This window comes from Paralichthys olivaceus, chromosome 5 (genome assembly GCF_024713975.1).
Source record: "Paralichthys olivaceus isolate ysfri-2021 chromosome 5, ASM2471397v2, whole genome shotgun sequence".
Classification (NCBI taxonomy): domain Eukaryota; kingdom Metazoa; phylum Chordata; class Actinopteri; order Pleuronectiformes; family Paralichthyidae; genus Paralichthys; species Paralichthys olivaceus.
Genome location: NC_091097.1, coordinates 23,582,556 through 23,604,808, shown reverse-complemented (window position 1 = coordinate 23,604,808; position 22,253 = coordinate 23,582,556). Strand labels below are relative to the sequence as shown.

At 41.1% G+C, this 22,253-nt stretch overlaps 8 non-coding genes across 8 annotated transcripts; all 8 read left to right on the top strand.

Moving 5' to 3' along the window:
- Positions 1–4,551: 4,551 nt before the first annotated feature.
- LOC138409260 (5S ribosomal RNA) lies at positions 4,552–4,670 on the top strand. The gene has a single exon (XR_011242580.1). It is a non-coding gene; the product is annotated as a 5S ribosomal RNA (ribosomal RNA).
- Positions 4,671–14,793: 10,123 nt separating this feature from the next.
- On the top strand, positions 14,794–14,912 carry LOC138409249 (5S ribosomal RNA). The gene has a single exon (XR_011242569.1). It is a non-coding gene; the product is annotated as a 5S ribosomal RNA (ribosomal RNA).
- A 930-nt stretch (positions 14,913–15,842) lies between these two features.
- On the top strand, positions 15,843–15,961 carry LOC138409237 (5S ribosomal RNA). The gene has a single exon (XR_011242557.1). It is a non-coding gene; the product is annotated as a 5S ribosomal RNA (ribosomal RNA).
- Positions 15,962–16,891: 930 nt separating this feature from the next.
- Positions 16,892–17,010, top strand: LOC138409226 (5S ribosomal RNA). Its single transcript, XR_011242546.1, has one exon. It is a non-coding gene; the product is annotated as a 5S ribosomal RNA (ribosomal RNA).
- Positions 17,011–19,568: 2,558 nt separating this feature from the next.
- On the top strand, positions 19,569–19,687 carry LOC138409215 (5S ribosomal RNA). Its single transcript, XR_011242535.1, has one exon. It is a non-coding gene; the product is annotated as a 5S ribosomal RNA (ribosomal RNA).
- Positions 19,688–20,681: 994 nt separating this feature from the next.
- On the top strand, positions 20,682–20,752 carry trnag-gcc (transfer RNA glycine (anticodon GCC)). The gene has a single exon. It is a non-coding gene; the product is annotated as a tRNA-Gly (tRNA).
- A 303-nt stretch (positions 20,753–21,055) lies between these two features.
- LOC138409204 (5S ribosomal RNA) lies at positions 21,056–21,174 on the top strand. The gene has a single exon (XR_011242524.1). It is a non-coding gene; the product is annotated as a 5S ribosomal RNA (ribosomal RNA).
- A 930-nt stretch (positions 21,175–22,104) lies between these two features.
- Positions 22,105–22,223, top strand: LOC138409193 (5S ribosomal RNA). The gene has a single exon (XR_011242513.1). It is a non-coding gene; the product is annotated as a 5S ribosomal RNA (ribosomal RNA).
- The last annotated feature ends 30 nt before the right edge of the window (positions 22,224–22,253 follow it).

Below are 22,253 nucleotides of genomic sequence, written 5' to 3'. Positions count from 1 at the left end.
AGCAGGACAAAAAGGCAGTGTGCAATATTTCAAAGAAAGTTCCAGTTTTATTTATGAACATGTGAAATAATGTATATATGACAAATGAAATAATTGGGCTGTAAGTAAAGTTTTAGAAATAATATAGATAATTTAAGACAACAATTAGATATGACAATGACACAGTACATACATAGGGAGGGGGAGTATACAGTGATAGATACAGTGCTGGTTAATATGACAAGTAGAAAACTGGTGTTTCTGGTCATGCAATAATGTTAAAGTAAGTAAAAAATATAAGTAAAAGAAAAAACTATACAACTATATTCAGCTCAACAGAAGTCTAAAGAACCTATGATCTATAGACATATAACCATGCAGAACAATTAACATAATAACCTAATAACATATGAACCTTTTCATGTTTACAATCTATTTACTTTCATACAGAAGACTAGACGGAAGCATTGACTTATTTACATCCAAACGATTGTTAACAACAGAGCACTAAGTACATCTGTACAACAAAACAGTCCAAACTATGCACAAAAGATCAAGTGTCTACATACACAGTGCTGGTTAATATGACAAGTAGAAAACTGGTGTTTCTGGTCATGCAATAATGTTAAAGTAAGTAAAAAATATAAGTAAAAGAAAAAACTATACAGCTATATTCAGCTCAACAGAAGTCTAAAGAACCTATGATCTATAGACATATAACCATGCAAAACAATTAACATAATAACCTAATAACATATGAACCTTTTCATGTTTACAATCTATTTACTTTCATACAGAAGACTAGACGGAAGCATTGACTTATTTACATCCAAACGATTGTTAACAACAGAGCACTAAGTAGATCTGTACAACAAACAGTCCAAACTATGCACAAAAGATCAAGTTTCTACATACTGGCATATATACCTTTCACACATTCATACATTCAGACATTTGTAAAATAAATAAAGAAATTTTAAAAAAAAGAACACAACAAACAAACCAAACTAGTTTCTGGTGTGTACATTTTCACGCATTCACACATAAATAAAAGAAAAAAAGAAAAGAAAAACAATATATGTACACTTTGTTTTACAACTATTAATTTGTAGTCTATTTACATATACACAGACAAAGAACCTGTACGTCTAGAGACATATACACAAGTCAAATAAGAAACATTAAGAACAATAATGAAATAAAATAATGAAATAAAATCAAATAAAATGGGTCTAAACAATGGGTATACAGGGAAATCATTTCTTCCTTTCTTCCACAGTTCTTTGTCTCTCAGCCTCATAGAAAGGAGACTGCTGAAACTCGGGCCAGCTCATCTCCTTGGCCATGCCCTTATCTCTGTACAAAGAGTACACCTTTGATGGGCAATAAGATAGATAGATAGATAGATAGATAGAGTACTTTATTCATCCCCGGAGGGAAATTAAGGTGTCATAGCAGCTTGTGTATCGGAACACAACAAAACACAATGCAATAGAACAAAACAAAACAAAACATTTAGGTAAAAAGAACAGAAACAGAAACACAAGATGAATAGGCAGACAAGTAGTGCAGTGGCAATATGATGATAATAGTAATAATGATATGATGGTAATGTTATTGTTAGACAGTATATAAGAATATTAGTACAGTATATATTTATATATATATATATAGTATACAATATAACATAATATATATTTATATAGACAGTAATTATACCAATATAATAGCAGTATATAGTAATAATGGCAGCAATAGTATATATAATAATAATAATAGTAGTAGTAGTAGTGATAATAATAATATAATAATAGCATGTACACATGTATAAATATGTGTATATAGACTTGTAAATCCGAAGAATATACAGAGAATATGCAGAGTATGATATAATATGATATGATATATAATATATAATAGGGTATAAATATCAGTACTTGACTATACAATATACTGGCAGTGTAAGAATACGTGGACTGGATGTGCAAAAGACAATATTATTCTATAAAAAGGTCTGTAATATTAAAGTGGTTTAAATTAACACACGTAGTGTAGTGCAGGGTACATGGTGCAAAGGTGACAGGTATGTTAGTGCAGTTCTGTGATGGTGGCTCTGACAGAGGGAGATGAGTTGTAGAGTCTTATTGCGGTTGGGAGGAACACATATCCTTGAATGTATTTCCCTGCCACTCCAGGGAAGCCCGTGTGAATGTGAGGGCTGTTTGGTCCCTGTTTCAGTTCCAAGCGGCAGAATCTGCAGAGGCGGACTGTTGGTTGTGGGTGTGGTTGTGGGTCTGGTTGTGGGTCTTGTCTCTTCCTCCTTCCAGGTGCTCTTGGCCCTGTCGCCAAAGCCAACCAGCTGGTCGTCCTCTGATGTGGCTGTCACCACACCCTCTCCCCTGGCCTCGTAGGCGAGGAGAGACTGGATCTCTGCAAAACTCAGAGCATAATTCACAAAGGACAGTAGACTATCCTTGCTATGCCCCTCGGGCCTGAAACGACCTGCAGCCTCCTCCTTACGCATATCCTTGACAAGGTAACATGTAGAGCCAACATCATTCTCCAAAAGCCACCTGAAAGCCTTCCCTTTATACTTGCCAAACTGCAGGATGTAGTCTCCTAGCACCTCCGTCCTGTCTGAGGCATCACCCCCTCTCTGACGAACCGCAGCCAGGGCATTCTGCCGCACGAGGTCCTCTCTCAGGGCAGACCTGTCCTGACGAGTGGGGTCATCCTTGATCCGTCTGGCTTCTGCAGAGGGTTCCTGTAAGAGAAATCCACCTGGTCCCTTGCGGAAACTAACACTGAGTTTACCTGGGAAGAACACCGCCCTCTGCATCTTGACCTACCATAAAGTAAAAACATAAGTTTGGGTTATCTTCTATGAACTTCAGTCAAATAGTTCAGAGGGTAAAGGCAATAGTTTCTCACACCTCTGAGTCTGGGAGGAAGTACAGTGTGTGCGTGTGTGTGTGGGGGGGCTTGCAGTGAAATAGTTCATAGGGTCAAGACAATAGTTTATCACACCTCTCTGATCCTTATCTACTCACAGTGTGTGTGTGTGTGGGCGCGAAAACAACAGGGGGGTGGGACGGTCTTTGCAGCAGGAGTTGGAGAGCAGTTATGTGTGTGTGAGAGAGAGGGGGGGGTAGGAGAAGTGAATGCCTAGATCAAAGTCTTATTACACTTGATTAATACTCTCTTGACAATCTACTGCTTGTCTGAAAGTCTACTCTGGCACTACTAGTTCTGCCAAATGAATTTGAACATATTAATATCACATTTGTATTTTAAAAAAAGAGATGGTATCAATCCCTTAGTAGTACAGCTGTTTTAGTTGATGCAATATGTAGCCTAACTAGTCAGACATCTTAGGAGTAACAGATCCATGGTGTAAAGATGAGTTAACATCACGACATCAAAACCAGATACACAAAAATATGAAATACAATCATGTTATCACGTAATTTCAACACACGTTTGTAGCGTCAGTCTCTTAGCAAGTGAGCAATGCTGAGGTAGGCTATAGTTAACTTATCAACAAAAGATTGATATAAACGGACTGACAAGACTATTTAACGTCACGTCATGAAAACTATGCATATAGCTATATAAAACGATCATGTCCATTCATACTTTGACGTGTTATTTCACCACAAATCTTCTGCGTTACCCTGCGAGTGGTGCTAGGCAACTGCTGACACGACATTACTGTCAATACCGCGCTGACGAATATATGATATTAAGCAACAACCTAAAAACCACACACAATCTCAACAAATAGCATGATGTTCATTCATTATTTAGTCCATAATTACCCCAAACTTAATTCCGGGCAGTTCTATCGCATCAACCAAGCGAATAAGCAGCAGCAGCGAACTAATGTTATCAGAAAGCAGGCTAACTTTTATGAAAATAAAACAACGTGTCTTACCTTTGACGAATGAAAATGACTTGCATGTTTGAATGATGCACAGCCCCTGTAAGAACACGTAATGACATCAACAATAGACAGTGAATATGCACGCTTTTATGACCGTCTGCCGTTAGAGGTTTGCCTGAAGGAAAAAAAAAAATATCGGAGGACCGAGAGTCTATAGAAAAAGTCGGAACAGCGCCACAGCCGGAAGAGTGGCCAAAAGAATATTACATCCACACTGTGGTTCAGCACTATCATTGAAATGCATGTTAAAAGGCGTTTAGGTCGGTTTAGCTAAACTTTTCTCGAAGGCCGCGCGGGAGGCCCGGGTTCGATTCCCGGCTAATGCAATAGACATTTTTTTGAGACAGAAGTTGTTTCTGCCCAGTTTCAGGCTGAGGACCTTTCACGTGTTAAGAAAAGGTGATAACCACTACACTACAGACACTGACGAACAGTGAATCCCCAGGGCCTGACACTGGTAAATACACCATAACCAACCAGAGTCCCATAAGCCGTTTTCTGAGAGGAGCCAAATCTATTTGCAAAGAATTTGCTACTAGGGGTCCTTTGAGATTTCAGAAGAGAGATTCAAAACTGCGAGTGAGTGATGATTCACATGTATAAAGGAGGTATTGTGGCTGGAGTCTATCGCTTACGGCCATACCACCCTGAACACGCCCGATCTCGTCCGATCTCGGAAGCTAAGCAGGGTCGGGCCTGGTTAGTACTTGGATGGGAGACCGCCTGGGAATACCAGGTGCTGTAAGCTTTTTAGACTTTACATTGCAGAGGGCACTGTTGCTGCTGCTTCAGAGGAGAAACATCTTGGAAAGAGCAGGAAAGACTATTCATCAAAGAAAAAAAGGATATGGAACCCTCGCATCATCACTGAAGGAAGAAAGTGAGCATTCAAAAGACCATATGTAGTCACAACACTACTTTATCCGTGTCATTTCAACATGTCAGTCTCAAAATGTCATATTTGGAGAGAGCGGTGAGTTTACTCAGCATCAAGGAAAAAACAGTTTATGTAACCCTGACATAGTTAATGAAGGATATGATTGAAAATTCAAATTATTTTTTTTGGGCTTGCAATACTAGGACAAAATGACACCTTCAGTTTATTTTCCCTGCACAATAAAACAGTTGAAGGAACTCCAGAGTGTCAATGGTCACAAAGTAGCAAAACTGTGGATTAGGGTGATGATTCTCTTTGCCGCCAGCAGATGGTGCAGTTGCTGCTGCTTCAGAGGAGACACATCTTGGAAAGAGCAGGAAAGACTGTTCATCAAAGAAAAAAAGGATACGGAACCCTTGCATCATCACTGAAGGAAGAAAGTGAGCATTCAAAAGAACATATGTAGTCAAAACACTACTTTATTCATATTTTATTAACATATCATTTTCAAAATGTCATATTTGCAGAGAGAGATGAAAGAGCAGGGAGTTTACTCTGCATCAAGGAAGCAACTGGATACGAAACACTGACAATATTGCTGAAGGAAATTTTTGAAAATTGTAATGATTTTTTTCTTGCAACGATACAACAAAGTTGCACCTGGAGCTTGTTTTTCAGAACGCAGGGCTTTGCGTAAGGCGCAGGGCTATGCGTAAGGCGCAGGGCTATGCGTAAGGCGCAGGGCTATGCGTAAGGCGCAGGGCTATGCGTAAGGCGCAGGGCTATGCGTAAGGCGCAGGGCTATGCGTAAGGCGCAGGGCTATGCGTAAGGCGCAGGGCTATGCGTAAGGCGCAGGGCTATGGTGTAGCTTTGAAGCAGAGGCATGAATCTTGCCATGTCAGGCTTGAGTAAGAAATACAAACCCTTCTCCTATCTTACCTGGCACCTCACCAGAGCACAATAAAACACCTGCCAAGAAGCGGGTGTCAGTATCTGTTGAACATTACAGGAATGGCAGCAACCTTTCTTTCCATCTGAGTTGGAAAAGTTTCAGAAAAAAAAAAAAAAGGGGTGCCCTTTATAAAAAATCATGCATTGGTGGTTCAGTGGTAGAATTCTCGCCTGCCACGCGGGGGCCAGTCGAGAATACTGGACCAGTCCAGCAAGCCAATAGGATCGAAGCATTCTCTCTGGGTCCGTTCATTTATTTATTTATTTCCGATTCCCCAAAAGACGGGGTTCGCATCCCGATCGCGGTGTTATTGAATGTGATATTTCTGCGTAAAAAGCATTGAAAATACGTGGAGATTAACAATTAATTCTTATGACTCATGACTACTATGACCACTATATTGTTTTTATTTAAGCAGGACAAAAAGACAGTGTGCAATATTTCAAAGAAAGTTCCAGTTTTATTTATGAACATGTGAAATAATGTATATATGACAAATGAAATAATTGGACTGTAAGTAAAGTTTTAGAAATAATATAGATAATTTAAGACAACAATTAGATATGACAATGACACAGTACATACAGTACATAGGGAGGGGGAGTATACAGTGATAGATACAGTGCTGGTTAATATGACAAGTAGAAAACTGGTGTTTCTGGTCATGCAATAATGTTAAAGTAAGTAAAAAATATAAGTAAAAGAAAAAACTATACAGCTATATTCAGCTCAACAGAAGTCTAAAGAACCTATGATCTATAGACATATAACCATGCAGAACAATTAACATAATAACCTAATAACATATGAACCTTTTCATGTTTACAATCTATTTACTTTCATACAGAAGACTAGACGGAAGCATTGACTTATTTACATCCAAACGATTGTTAACAACAGAGCACTAAGTACATCTGTACAACAAAACAGTCCAAACTATGCACAAAAGATCAAGTTTCTACATACTGGCATATATACCTTTCACACATTCATACATTCAGACATTTGTAAAATAAATAAATAAATTTAAAAAAAAAGAACACAACAAACAAACCAAACTAGTTTCTGGTGTGTACATTTTCACGCATTCACACATAAATAAAAGAAAAAAAGAAAAGAAAAACAATATATGTACACTTTGTTTTACAACTATTAATTTGTAGTCTATTTACATATACACAGACAAAGAACCTGTACGTCTAGAGACATATACACAAGTCAAATAAGAAACATTAAGAACAATAATTAAATAAACAATAATGAAATAAAATAATGAAATAAAATCAAATAAAATGGGTACAAACAATGGGTATACAGGGAAATCATTTCTTCCTTTCTTCCACAGTTCTTTGTCTCTCAGCCTCATAGAAAGGAGACTGCTGAAACTCGGGCCAGCTCATCTCCTTGGCCATGCCCTTATCTCTGTACAAAGAGTACACCTTTGATGGGCAATAAGATAGATAGATAGATAGATAGATAGAGTACTTTATTCATCCCCGGAGGGAAATTAAGGTGTCATAGCAGCTTGTGTATCGGAACACAACAAAACACAATGCAATAGAACAAAACAAAACAAAACATTTAGGTAAAAAGAACAAAACAGAAACACAAGATGAATAGGCAGACAAATAGTGCAGTGGCAATGTGATGATAATAGTAATAATGATATGATGGTAATGTTATTGTTAGACAGTATATAAGAATATTAGTACAGTATATATTTATATATATATATATAGTATACAATATAACATAATATATATTTATATAGACAGTAATTATACCAATATAATAGCAGTATATAGTAATAATGGCAGCAATAGTATATATAATATTAATAATAGTAGTAGTAGTAGTGATAATAATAATATAATAATAGCATGTACACATGTATAAATATGTGTATATAGACTTGTAAATCCAAAGAATATACAGAGAATATGCAGAGTATGATATAATATGATATGATATATAATATATAATAGGGTATAAATATCAGTACTTGACTATACAATATACTGGCAGTGTAAGAATACGTGGACTGGATGTGCAAAAGACAATATTATTCTATAAAAAGGTCTGTAATATTAAAGTGGTTTAAATTAACACACGTAGTGTAGTGCAGGGTACATGGTGCAAAGGTGACAGGTATGTTAGTGCAGTTCTGTGATGGTGGCTCTGACAGAGGGAGATGAGTTGTAGAGTCTTATTGCGGTTGGGAGGAACACATATCCTTGAATGTAGTTCCCTGCCACTCCAGGGAAGCCCGTGTGAATGTGAGGGCTGTTTGGTCCCTGTTTCAGTTCCAAGCGGCAGAATCTGCAGAGGCGGACTGTTGGTTGTGGGTGTGGTTGTGGGTCTGGTTGTGGGTCTTGTCTCTTCCTCCTTCCAGGTGCTCTTGGCCCTGTCGCCAAAGCCAACCAGCTGGTCGTCCTCTGATGTGGCTGTCACCACACCCTCTCCCCTGGCCTCGTAGGCGAGGAGAGACTGGATCTCTGCAAAACTCAGAGCATAATTCACAAAGGACAGTAGACTATCCTTGCTATGCCCCTCGGGCCTGAAACGACCTGCAGCCTCCTCCTTACGCATATCCTTGACAAGGTAACATGTAGAGCCAACATCATTCTCCAAAAGCCACCTGAAAGCCTTCCCTTTATACTTGCCAAACTGCAGGATGTAGTCTCCTAGCACCTCCGTCCTGTCTGAGGCATCACCCCCTCTCTGACGAACCGCAGCCAGGGCATTCTGCCGCACGAGGTCCTCTCTCAGGGCAGACCTGTCCTGACGAGTGGGGTCATCCTTGATCCGTCTGGCTTCTGCAGAGGGTTCCTGTTAGAGAAATCCACCTGGTCCCTTGCGGAACACAACACTGAGCTTACCTGGGAAGAACACCGCCCTCTGCATCTTGACCTACCATAAAGTAAAAACATAAGTTTGGGTTATCTTCTATGAACTTCAGTGAAATAGTTCATAGGGTCAAGACAATAGTTTATCACACCTCTCTGATCCTTATCTACTCACAGTGTGTGTGTGTGTGGGCGCGAAAACAACAGGGGGGTGGGACGGTCTTTGCAGCAGGAGTTGGAGAGCAGTTATGTGTGTGTGAGAGAGAGGGGGGGTAGGAGAAGTGAATGCCTAGATCAAAGTCTTATTACACTTGATTAATACAGTAGGCAGACCTCTACTGCTTGTCTGAAAGTCTACTCTGGCACTACTAGTTCTGCCAAATGAATTTGAACATATTAATATCACATTTGTATTTTAAAAAAAGAGATGGTATCAATCCCTTAGTAGTACAGCTGTTTTAGTTGATGCAATATGTAGCCTAACTAGTCAGACATCTTAGGAGTAACAGATCCATGGTGTAAAGATGAGTTAACATCACGACATCAAAACCAGATACACAAAAATATGAAATACAATCATGTTATCACGTAATTTCAACACACGTTTGTAGCGTCAGTCTCTTAGCAAGTGAGCAATGCTGAGGTAGGCTATAGTTAACTTATCAACAAAAGATTGATATAAACGGACTGACAAGACTATTTAACGTCACGTCATGAAAACTATGCATATAGCTATATAAAACGATCATGTCCATTCATACTTTGACGTGTTATTTCACCACAAATCTTCTGCGTTACCCTGCGAGTGGTGCTAAGCAACTGCTGACACGACATTACTGTCAATACCGCGCTGACGAATATATAATATTAAGCAACAACCTAAAAACCACACACAATCTCAACAAATAGCATGATGTTCATTCATTATTTAGTCCATAATTACCCCAAACTTAATTCCGGGCAGTTCTATCGCATCAACCAAGCGAATAAGCAGCAGCAGCGAACTAATGTTATCAGAAAGCAGGCTAACTTTTATGAAAATAAAACAACGTGTCTTACCTTTGACGAATGAAAATGACTTGAATGTTTGAATGATGCACAGCCCCTGTAAGAACACGTAATGACATCAACAATAGACAGTGAATATGCACGCTTTTATGACCGTCTGCCGTTAGAGGTTTGCCTGAAGGAAAAAAAGAAATATCAGAGGAGCGCGAGTCTATAGAAAAAGTCGGAACAGCGCCACAGCCGGAAGAGTGGCCAAAAGAATATTACATCCACACTGTGGTTCAGCACTATCATTGAAATGCATGTTAAAAAGCGTTTAGGTCGGTTTAGCTAAACTTTTCTCGAGGGCCGCGCGGGGGCCAGTCGAGAATACTGGACCAGTCCAGCAAGCCAATAGGATCGAAGCATTCTCTCTGGGTCCGTTCATTTATTTATTTATTTCCGATTCCCCAAAAGACGGGGTTCGCATCCCGATCGCGGTGTTATTGAACGTGATATTTCTGAGCAAAAAGCATTGAAAATACGTGGAGATTAACAATTAATTCTTATGACTCATGACTACTATGACCACTATATTGTTTTTATTTAAGCAGGACAAAAAGGCAGTGTGCAATATTTCAAAGAAAGTTCCAGTTTTATTTATGAACATGTGAAATAATGTATATATGACAAATGAAATAATTGGGCTGTAAGTAAAGTTTTAGAAATAATATAGATAATTTAAGACAACAATTAGATATGACAATGACACAGTACATACATAGGGAGGGGGAGTATACAGTGATAGATACAGTGCTGGTTAATATGACAAGTAGAAAACTGGTGTTTCTGGTCATGCAATAATGTTAAAGTAAGTAAAAAAATTAAGTAAAAGAAAAAAAAAAGAAAGAAAAAACTATACAGCTATATTCAGCTCAACAGAAGTCTAAAGAACCTATGATCTATAGACATATAACCATGCAAAACAATTAACATAATAACCTAATAACATATGAACCTTTTCATGTTTACAATCTATTTACTTTCATACAGAAGACTAGACGGAAGCGTTGACTTATTTACATCCAAACGATTTTTAACAACAGAGCACTAAGTACATCTGTACAACAAAACAGTCCAAACTATGCACAAAAGATCAAGTGTCTACATACACAGTGCTGGTTAATATGACAAGTAGAAAACTGGTGTTTCTGGTCATGCAATAATGTTAAAGTAAGTAAAAAAATTAAGTAAAAGAAAAAAAAAAGAAAGAAAAAACTATACAGCTATATTCAGCTCAACAGAAGTCTAAAGAACCTATGATCTATAGACATATAACCATGCAAAACAATTAACATAATAACCTAATAACATATGAACCTTTTCATGTTTACAATCTATTTACTTTCATACAGAAGACTAGACGGAAGCATTGACTTATTTACATCCAAACGATTGTTAACAACAGAGCACTAAGTAGATCTGTACAACAAACAGTCCAAACTATGCACAAAAGATCAAGTTTCTACATACTGGCATATATACCTTTCACACATTCATACATTCAGACATTTGTAAAATAAAGAAAGAAATTTTAAAAAAAAGAACACAACAAACAAACCAAACTAGTTTCTGGTGTGTACATTTTCACGCATTCACACATAAATAAAAGAAAAAAAGAAAAGAAAAACAATATATGTACACTTTGTTTTACAACTATTAATTTGTAGTCTATTTACATATACACAGACAAAGAACCTGTACGTCTAGAGACATATACACAAGTCAAATAAGAAACATTAAGAACAATAATGAAATAAACAATAATGAAATAAAATAATGAAATAAAATCAAATAAAATGGGTCTAAACAATGGGTATACAGGGAAATCATTTCTTCCTTTCTTCCACAGTTCTTTGTCTCTCAGCCTCATAGAAAGGAGACTGCTGAAACTCGGGCCAGCTCATCTCCTTGGCCATGCCCTTATCTCTGTACAAAGAGTACACCTTTGATGGGCAATAAGATAGATAGATAGATAGATAGATAGAGTACTTTATTCATCCCCGGAGGGAAATTAAGGTGTCATAGCAGCTTGTGTATCGGAACACAACAAAACACAATGCAATAGAACAAAACAAAACAAAACATTTAGGTAAAAAGAACAGAAACAGAAACACAAGATGAATAGGCAGACAAGTAGTGCAGTGGCAATATGATGATAATAGTAATAATGATATGATGGTAATGTTATTGTTAGACAGTATATAAGAATATTAGTACAGTATATATTTATATATATATATATAGTATACAATATAACATAATATATATTTATATAGACAGTAATTATACCAATATAATAGCAGTATATAGTAATAATGGCAGCAATAGTATATATAATAATAATAATAGTAGTAGTAGTAGTGATAATAATAATATAATAATAGCATGTACACATGTATAAATATGTGTATATAGACTTGTAAATCCGAAGAATATACAGAGAATATGCAGAGTATGATATAATATGATATGATATATAATATATAATAGGGTATAAATATCAGTACTTGACTATACAATATACTGGCAGTGTAAGAATACGTGGACTGGATGTGCAAAAGACAATATTATTCTATAAAAAGGTCTGTAATATTAAAGTGGTTTAAATTAACACACGTAGTGTAGTGCAGGGTACATGGTGCAAAGGTGACAGGTATGTTAGTGCAGTTCTGTGATGGTGGCTCTGACAGAGGGAGATGAGTTGTAGAGTCTTATTGCGGTTGGGAGGAACACATATCCTTGAATGTATTTCCCTGCCACTCCAGGGAAGCCCGTGTGAATGTGAGGGCTGTTTGGTCCCTGTTTCAGTTCCAAGCGGCAGAATCTGCAGAGGCGGACTGTTGGTTGTGGGTGTGGTTGTGGGTCTGGTTGTGGGTCTTGTCTCTTCCTCCTTCCAGGTGCTCTTGGCCCTGTCGCCAAAGCCAACCAGCTGGTCGTCCTCTGATGTGGCTGTCACCACACCCTCTCCCCTGGCCTCGTAGGCGAGGAGAGACTGGATCTCTGCAAAACTCAGAGCATAATTCACAAAGGACAGTAGACTATCCTTGCTATGCCCCTCGGGCCTGAAACGACCTGCAGCCTCCTCCTTGCGCATATCCTTGACAAGGTAACATGTAGAGCCAACATCATTCTCCAAAAGCCACCTGAAAGCCTTCCCTTTATACTTGCCAAACTGCAGGATGTAGTCTCCTAGCACCTCCGTCCTGTCTGAGGCATCACCCCCTCTCTGACGAACCGCAGCCAGGGCATTCTGCCGCACGAGGTCCTCTCTCAGGGCAGACCTGTCCTGACGAGTGGGGTCATCCTTGATCCGTCTGGCTTCTGCAGAGGGTTCCTGTAAGAGAAATCCACCTGGTCCCTTGCGGAACACAACACTGAGCTTACCTGGGAAGAACACCGCCCTCTGCATCTTGACCTACCATAAAGTAAAAACATAAGTTTGGGTTATCTTCTATGAACTTCAGTCAAATAGTTCAGAGGGTAAAGGCAATAGTTTCTCACACCTCTGAGTCTGGGAGGAAGTACAGTGTGTGCGTGTGTGTGTGGGGGGGCTTGCAGTGAAATAGTTCATAGGGTCAAGACAATAGTTTATCACACCTCTCTGATCCTTATCTACTCACAGTGTGTGTGTGTGGGCGCGAAAACAACAGGGGGGTGGGACGGTCTTTGCAGCAGGAGTTGGAGAGCAGTTATGTGTGTGTGAGAGAGGCGGGGGGGGGGTAGGAGAAGTGAATGCCTAGATCAAAGTCTTATTACACTTGATTAATACGGTAGGCAGACCTCTACTGCTTGTCTGAAAGTCTACTCTGGCACTACTAGTTCTGCCAAATGAATTTGAACATATTAATATCACATTTGTATTTTAAAAAAAGAGATGGTATCAATCCCTCAGTAGTACAGCTGTTTTAGTTGATGCAATATGTAGCCTAACTAGTCAGACATCTTAGGAGTAACAGATCCATGGTGTAAAGATGAGTTAACATCACGACATCAAAACCAGATACACAAAAATATGAAATACAATCATGTTATCACGTAATTTCAACACACGTTTGTAGCGTCAGTCTCTTAGCAAGTGAGCAATGCTGAGGTAGGCTATAGTTAACTTATCAACAAAAGATTGATATAAACGGACTGACAAGACTATTTAACGCCACGTCATGAAAACTATGCAAATAACTATATAAAACGATCATGTCCATTCATACTTTGACGTGTTATTTCACCACAAATCTTCTGCGTTACCCTGCGAGTGGTGCTAGGCAACTGCTGACACGACATTACTGTCAATACCGCGCTGACGAATATATAATATTAAGCAACAACCTAAAAACCACACACAATCTCAACAAATAGCATGATGTTCATTCATTATTTAGTCCATAATTACCCCAAACTTAATTCCGGGCAGTTCTATCGCATCAACCAAGCGAATAAGCAGCAGCAGCGAACTAATGTTATCAGAAAGCAGGCTAACTTTTATGAAAATAAAACAACGTGTCTTACCTTTGACGAATGAAAATGACTTGAATGTTTGAATGATGCACAGCCCCTGTAAGAACACGTAATGACATCAACAATAGACAGTGAATATGCACGCTTTTATGACCGTCTGCCGTTAGAGGTTTGCCTGAAGGAAAAAAAAAAAATATCGGAGGACCGAGAGTCTATAGAAAAAGTCGGAACAGCGCCACAGCCGGAAGAGTGGCCAAAAGAATATTACATCCACACTGTGGTTCAGCACTATCATTGAAATGCATGTTAAAAAGCGTTTAGGTCGGTTTAGCTAAACTTTTCTCGAGGGCCGCGCGGGAGGCCCGGGTTCGATTCCCGGCTAATGCAATAGACATTTTTTTGAGACAGAAGTTGTTTCTGCCCAGTTTCAGGCTGAGGACCTTTCACGTGTTAAGAAAAGGTGATAACCACTACACTACAGACACTGACGAACAGTGAATCCCCAGGGCCTGACACTGGTAAATACACCATAACCAACCAGAGTCCCATAAGCCGTTTTCTGAGAGGAGCCAAATCTATTTGCAAAGAATTTGCTACTAGGGGTCCTTTGAGATTTCAGAAGAGAGATTCAAAACTGCGAGTGAGTGATGATTCACATGTATAAAGGAGGTATTGTGGCTGGAGTCTATCGCTTACGGCCATACCACCCTGAACACGCCCGATCTCGTCCGATCTCGGAAGCTAAGCAGGGTCGGGCCTGGTTAGTACTTGGATGGGAGACCGCCTGGGAATACCAGGTGCTGTAAGCTTTTTAGACTTTACATTGCAAAGAGCAGAGGGCACTGTTGCTGCTGCTTCAGAGGAGAAACATCTTGGAAAGAGCAGGAAAGACTATTCATCAAAGAAAAAAAGGATATGGAACCCTCGCATCATCACTGAAGGAAGAAAGTGAGCATTCAAAAGACCATATGTAGTCAAAACACTACTTTATCCGTGTCATTTCAACATGTCAGTCTCAAAATGTCATATTTGGAGAGAGCGGTGAGTTTACTCAGCATCAAGGAAAAAACAGTTTATGTAACCCTGACATAGTTAATGAAGGATATGATTGAAAATTCAAATTATTTTTTTTGGGCTTGCAATACTAGGACAAAATGACACCTTCAGTTTATTTTTCCTGCACAATAAAACAGTTGAAGGAACTCCAGAGTGTCAATGGTCACAAAGTAGCAAAACTGTGGATTAGGGTGATGATTCTCTTTGCCGCCAGCAGATGGTGCAGTTGCTGCTGCTTCAGAGGAGACACATCTTGGAAAGAGCAGGAAAGACTGTTCATCAAAGAAAAAAAGGATACGGAACCCTTGCATCATCACTGAAGGAAGAAAGTGAGCATTCAAAAGAACATATGTAGTCAAAACACTACTTTATTCATATTTTATTAACACATCATTTTCAAAATGTCATATTTGCAGAGAGAGATGAAAGAGCAGGGAGTTTACTCTGCATCAAGGAAGCAACTGGATACGAAACACTGACAATATTGCTGAAGGAAATTTTTGAAAATTGTAATGATATTTTTCTTGCAACGATACGACAAAATTGCACCTTGAGCTTGTTTTTCAGAACAATTTAACCCCCGCCCCCCCACACCTCAAGATTCCATGGTCGCAAAGCAACAGAACAATTGAGGATGGTGATGGTTCACATGTATAAAGGAGGTATTGTGGCTGGAGTCTATCGCTTACGGCCATACCACCCTGAACACGCCCGATCTCGTCCGATCTCGGAAGCTAAGCAGGGTCGGGCCTGGTTAGTACTTGGATGGGAGACCGCCTGGGAATACCAGGTGCTGTAAGCTTTTTAGACTTTACATTGCAAAGAGCAGAGGGCGCTGTTGCTGCTGCTTCAGAGGAGACACATCTTGGAAAGAGCAGGAAAGACTATTCATCAAAGAAAAAAAGGATATGGAACCCTCGCATCATCACTGAAGGAAGAAAGTGAGCATTCAAAAGACCATATGTAGTCAAAACACTACTTTATCCGTGTCATTTCAACATGTCAGTCTCAAAATGTCATATTTGGAGAGAGCGGTGAGTTTACTCAGCATCAAGGAAAAAACAGTTTATGTAACCCTGACATAGTTAATGAAGGATATGATTGAAAATTCAAATTATTTTTTTTTGGCTTGCAATACTAGGACAAAATGACACCTTCAGTTTATTTTCCCTGCACAATAAAACAGTTGAAGGAACTCCAGAGTGTCAATGGTCACAAAGTGGAAAATGTTTGGATTAGGGTGATGATTCTCTTTGCCGCCAGCAGATGGTGCAGTTGCTTCTGCTTCAGAGGAGACACATCTTGGAAAGAGCAGGAAAGACTGTTCATCAAAGAGAAAAAGGATACGGAACCCTCGCATCATCACTGAAGGAAGAAAGTGAGCATTCAAAAGACCATATGTAGTCAAAACACTACTTTATTCATATTTTATTAACACATCATTTTCAAAATGTCATATTTGCAGAGAGAGATGAAAGAGCAGGGAGTTTACTCTGCATCAAGGAAGCAACTGGATACGAAACACTGACAATATTGCTGAAGGAAATTTTTGAAAATTGTAATGATATTTTTCTTGCAACGATACGACAAAATTGCACCTTGAGCTTGTTTTTCAGAACAATTTAACCCCCGCCCCCCCACACCTCAAGATTCCATGGTCGCAAAGCAACAGAACAATTGAGGATGGTGATGGTTCACATGTATAAAGGAGGTATTGTGGCTGGAGTCTATCGCTTACGGCCATACCACCCTGAACACGCCCGATCTCGTCCGATCTCGGAAGCTAAGCAGGGTCGGGCCTGGTTAGTACTTGGATGGGAGACCGCCTGGGAATACCAGGTGCTGTAAGCTTTTTAGACTTTACTTTGCAGAGGGCGCTGTTGCTGCTGCTTCAGAGTAGACAAAATTACACCTTCAGTTTATTTTCCCTGCACAATAAAACAGTTGAAGGAACTCCAGAGTGTCAATGGTCACAAAGTAGCAAAACTGTGGATTAGGGTGATGATTCTCTTTGCCGCCAGCAGATGGTGCAGTTGCTGCTGCTTCAGAGGAGACACATCTTGGAAAGAGCAGGAAAGACTGTTCATCAAAGAAAAAAAGGATACGGAACCCTTGCATCAATATGGCGCCGTACTAACGGGAGCCTGTCGTAGCAGGTCCGTGTATTACTGTCGGTCTTTTGTGTTTTTATTACGTTTGCTGTTTGTTTTTTATATTTATTTTTGCACTGCTCTGTGCATCTTCGTGCCGCACAAAGACGAGATGCTTTTGCAACCGATTGGACACTTTTTATCACTTTTAACCGCACTTAGGTCTCTTCGGATCACTGGAAGCATGCCGGCAACACACGCCGGGATTGTTTACACCCGCGACCAGCTGATGGCCCTGAGGCACACCCCCCTCTTGGCCGGAGAGAGACCCACCATCCCGGAGGAACTAAAGAAGAGACGGCGGGGCTGTAGAGCGGGGCTTAAACGGAGGATGGCGAAGAGGAAGTTTAAGCCCTTCATCCCTGCAGTTATCACTGGAAACGTGAGGTCGCTGGCAAATAAAGTGGACGAACTGGAAGCGCTCATCAGAACGCAGAGGGAGTACAGGGAGTCCAGTATTGTGTGTCTCACGGAAACGTGGCTGCACGAGCAGATACCGGACTCCAACGTCACCATTCCCGGCTTCCAGACGGTTCGAGCCGACAGAGACACCACCGCGACCGGCAAGAAGAAAGGAGGGGGTCTCGCCGTGCTCGTGAACAACAGGTGGTGTCACTCCGGGTACGTCACCGTCAAACAGCGTGTATGCAACCCGGACATCGAGCTCGTCGCAGTCGGACTTCGTCCATATTATTTGCCGAGGGAGTTTACCAGTGTTTTCGCCATCACTGTTTATATTCCTCCATCTGGGAACGCAGCAGCAGCGTGTGACGTCATCCACACTGTAACTGCAGGATTACAAACACAACACCCCGGGGCCTTCATCGTCATCACAGGTGACTTTAACCATGCTTCCCTCTCATCCACACTCCCAACATTCTTCCAGTTTGTAAAATGTGCCACCCGTGACAATAAGACTTTGGACCTGCTGTATGCAAATGTTAAGGATGCATACAGCTCCACTGCCCTGCCACCACTGGGCAGATCAGACCACAACCTAGTCCTGCTCTCCCCATCATACAAGCCTGTGGTTCAGCGGCACCCAGTCAAAGTGAGGACAGTGAGGAAATGGACTCCTGAGGCCATGGAAACACTGCGTGGAGCGCTGGAGGCCACAGACTGGGATGCTCTGTATGAGCCACATGGTGAGGACATTGATGGCATGACTGACTGTGTCTCTGAGTACATTGGGTTCTGCATAGACAACACCATCCCCACTAAAGAGGTCCGCTGTTACCCAAATAACAAACCGTGGGTAACAAGCGACCTGAAGGCCCTTCTCAACGAGAAGAAGAGAGCCTTTAGATCACGGGACAGAGCAGAACTCAAACGGGTACAAAGGGAGCTAAAGCGCAGCATCAGGGAGAGCAAGGACAACTACAGAAGAAAACTGGAGCACAAACTGGAGGACAACAATAGCAGAGACGTCTGGAGTGGGATAAAGGAGATCACCGGCTTCCAGAGGAGAGGTGAGGGAGCAACGGGGAATGAACGACGTGCGAACGAGCTGAACACGTTCTTCAATAGGTTCAACAACAACCCCCCCACCCCCAGCGGACCCTCCACTGCCTCCACTGCCTCTACTGCTTCTCAGAGCAACAACCCCCCACCTCCCCCCACCACCCTCTGCCCCACACCACACCCGTCACCATCTCCCCCCACCCCTCCGCTGGCTTTCACCACAGACTTTTTCACACCTTCCACCCCCGGGACATCCTCACATCACCCACAGTCCCCCACCACCACCACCTCCTGCAACACACACCTCTTTGCATCACCCTCAAACCCACCACTGACATCCCCTACCCTCCAGTCTGGACTGCACATCACAGCCAGCCAGGTGACTCCTTAATTTCCCTCCGGGGATGAATAAAGTACTCTATCTATCATCACTGAAGGAAGAAAGTGAGCATTCAAAAGACCATATGTAGTCAAAACACTACTTTATTCATATTTTATTAACACATCATTTTCAAAATGTCATATTTGCAGAGAGAGATGAAAGAGCAGGGAGTTTACTCTGCATCAAGGAAACAACTGGATACGAAACACTGACAATATTGCTGAAGGAAATTTTTGAAAATTGTAATGATATTTTTCTTGCAACGATACGACAAAATTGCACCTTGAGCTTGTTTTTCAGAACAATTTAACCCCCGCCCCCCCACACCTCAAGATTCCATGGTCGCAAAGGAACAGAACAATTGAGGATGGTGATGATTCACATGTATAAAGGAGGTATTGTGGCTGGAGTCTATCGCTTACGGCCATACCACCCTGAACACGCCCGATCTCGTCCGATCTCGGAAGCTAAGCAGGGTCGGGCCTGGTTAGTACTTGGATGGGAGACCGCCTGGGAATACCAGGTGCTGTAAGCTTTTTAGACTTTTCTTTGCAGAGGGCGCTGTTGCTGCTGCTTCAGAGGAGACAAAATTACACCTTCAGTTTATTTTCCCTGCACAATAAAACAGTTGAAGGAACTCCAGAGTGTCAATGGTCACAAAGTAGCAAAACTGTGGATTAGGGTGATGATTCTCTTTGCCGCCAGCAGATGGTGCAGTTGCTGCTGCTTCAGAGGAGACACATCTTGGAAAGAGCAGGAAAGACTGTTCATCAAAGAAAAAAAGGATACGGAACCCTTGCATCATCACTGAAGGAAGAAAGTGAGCATTCAAAAGAACATATGTAGTCAAAACACTACTTTATTCATATTTTATTAACATATCATTTTCAAAATGTCATATTTGCAGAGAGAGATGAAAGAGCAGGGAGTTTACTCTGCATCAAGGAAGCAACTGGATACGAAACACTGACAATATTGCTGAAGGAAATTTTTGAAAATTGTAATGATTTTTTTCTTGCAACGATACAACAAAGTTGCACCTTGAGCTTGTTTTTCAGAACGCAGGGCTTTGCGTAAGGCGCAGGGCTATGCGTAAGGCGCAGGGCTATGCGTAAGGCGCAGGGCTATGCGTAAGGCGCAGGGCTATGCGTAAGGCGCAGGGCTATGCGTAAGGCGCAGGGCTATGCGTAAGGCGCAGGGCTATGCGTAAGGCGCAGGGCTATGCGTAAGGCGCAGGGCTATGCGTAAGGCGCAGGGCTATGCGTAAGGCGCAGGGCTATGCGTAAGGCGCAGGGCTATGGTGTAGCTTTGAAGCAGAGGCATGAATCTTGCCATGTCAGGCTTGAGTAAGAAATACAAACCCTTCTCCTATCTTACCTGGCACCTCACCAGAGCACAATAAAACACCTGCCAAGAAGCGGGTGTCAGTATCTGTTGAACATTACAGGAATGGCAGCAACCTTTCTTTCCATCTGAGTTGGAAAAGTTTCAGAAAAAAAAAAAAAGGGGTGCCCTTTATAAAAAATCATGCATTGGTGGTTCAGTGGTAGAATTCTCGCCTGCCACGCGGGAGGCCCGGGTTCGATTCCCGGCTAATGCAATAGACATTTTTTTGAGACAGAAGTTGTTTCTGCCCAGTTTCAGGCTGAGGACCTTTCACGTGTTAAGAAAAGGTGATAACCACTACACTACAGACACTGACGAACAGTGAATCCCCAGGGCCTGACACTGGTAAATACACCATAACCAACCAGAGTCCCATAAGCCGTTTTCTGAGAGGAGCCAAATCTATTTGCAAAGAATTTGCTACTAGGGGTCCTTTGAGATTTCAGAAGAGAGATTCAAAACTGCGAGTGAGTGATGATTCACATGTATAAAGGAGGTATTGTGGCTGGAGTCTATCGCTTACGGCCATACCACCCTGAACACGCCCGATCTCGTCCGATCTCGGAAGCTAAGCAGGGTCGGGCCTGGTTAGTACTTGGATGGGAGACCGCCTGGGAATACCAGGTGCTGTAAGCTTTTTAGACTTTACATTGCAAAGAGCAGAGGGCACTGTTGCTGCTGCTTCAGAGGAGAAACATCTTGGAAAGAGCAGGAAAGACTATTCATCAAAGAAAAAAAGGATATGGAACCCTCGCATCATCACTGAAGGAAGAAAGTGAGCATTCAAAAGACCATATGTAGTCAAAACACTACTTTATCCGTGTCATTTCAACATGTCAGTCTCAAAATGTCATATTTGGAGAGAGCGGTGAGTTTACTCAGCATCAAGGAAAAAACAGTTTATGTAACCCTGACATAGTTAATGAAGGATATGATTGAAAATTCAAATTATTTTTTTTGGGCTTGCAATACTAGGACAAAATGACACCTTCAGTTTATTTTTCCTGCACAATAAAACAGTTGAAGGAACTCCAGAGTGTCAATGGTCACAAAGTAGCAAAACTGTGGATTAGGGTGATGATTCTCTTTGCCGCCAGCAGATGGTGCAGTTGCTGCTGCTTCAGAGGAGACACATCTTGGAAAGAGCAGGAAAGACTGTTCATCAAAGAAAAAAAGGATACGGAACCCTTGCATCATCACTGAAGGAAGAAAGTGAGCATTCAAAAGAACATATGTAGTCAAAACACTACTTTATTCATATTTTATTAACACATCATTTTCAAAATGTCATATTTGCAGAGAGAGATGAAAGAGCAGGGAGTTTACTCTGCATCAAGGAAGCAACTGGATACGAAACACTGACAATATTGCTGAAGGAAATTTTTGAAAATTGTAATGATATTTTTCTTGCAACGATACGACAAAATTGCACCTTGAGCTTGTTTTTCAGAACAATTTAACCCCCGCCCCCCCACACCTCAAGATTCCATGGTCGCAAAGCAACAGAACAATTGAGGATGGTGATGGTTCACATGTATAAAGGAGGTATTGTGGCTGGAGTCTATCGCTTACGGCCATACCACCCTGAACACGCCCGATCTCGTCCGATCTCGGAAGCTAAGCAGGGTCGGGCCTGGTTAGTACTTGGATGGGAGACCGCCTGGGAATACCAGGTGCTGTAAGCTTTTTAGACTTTACTTTGCAGAGGGCGCTGT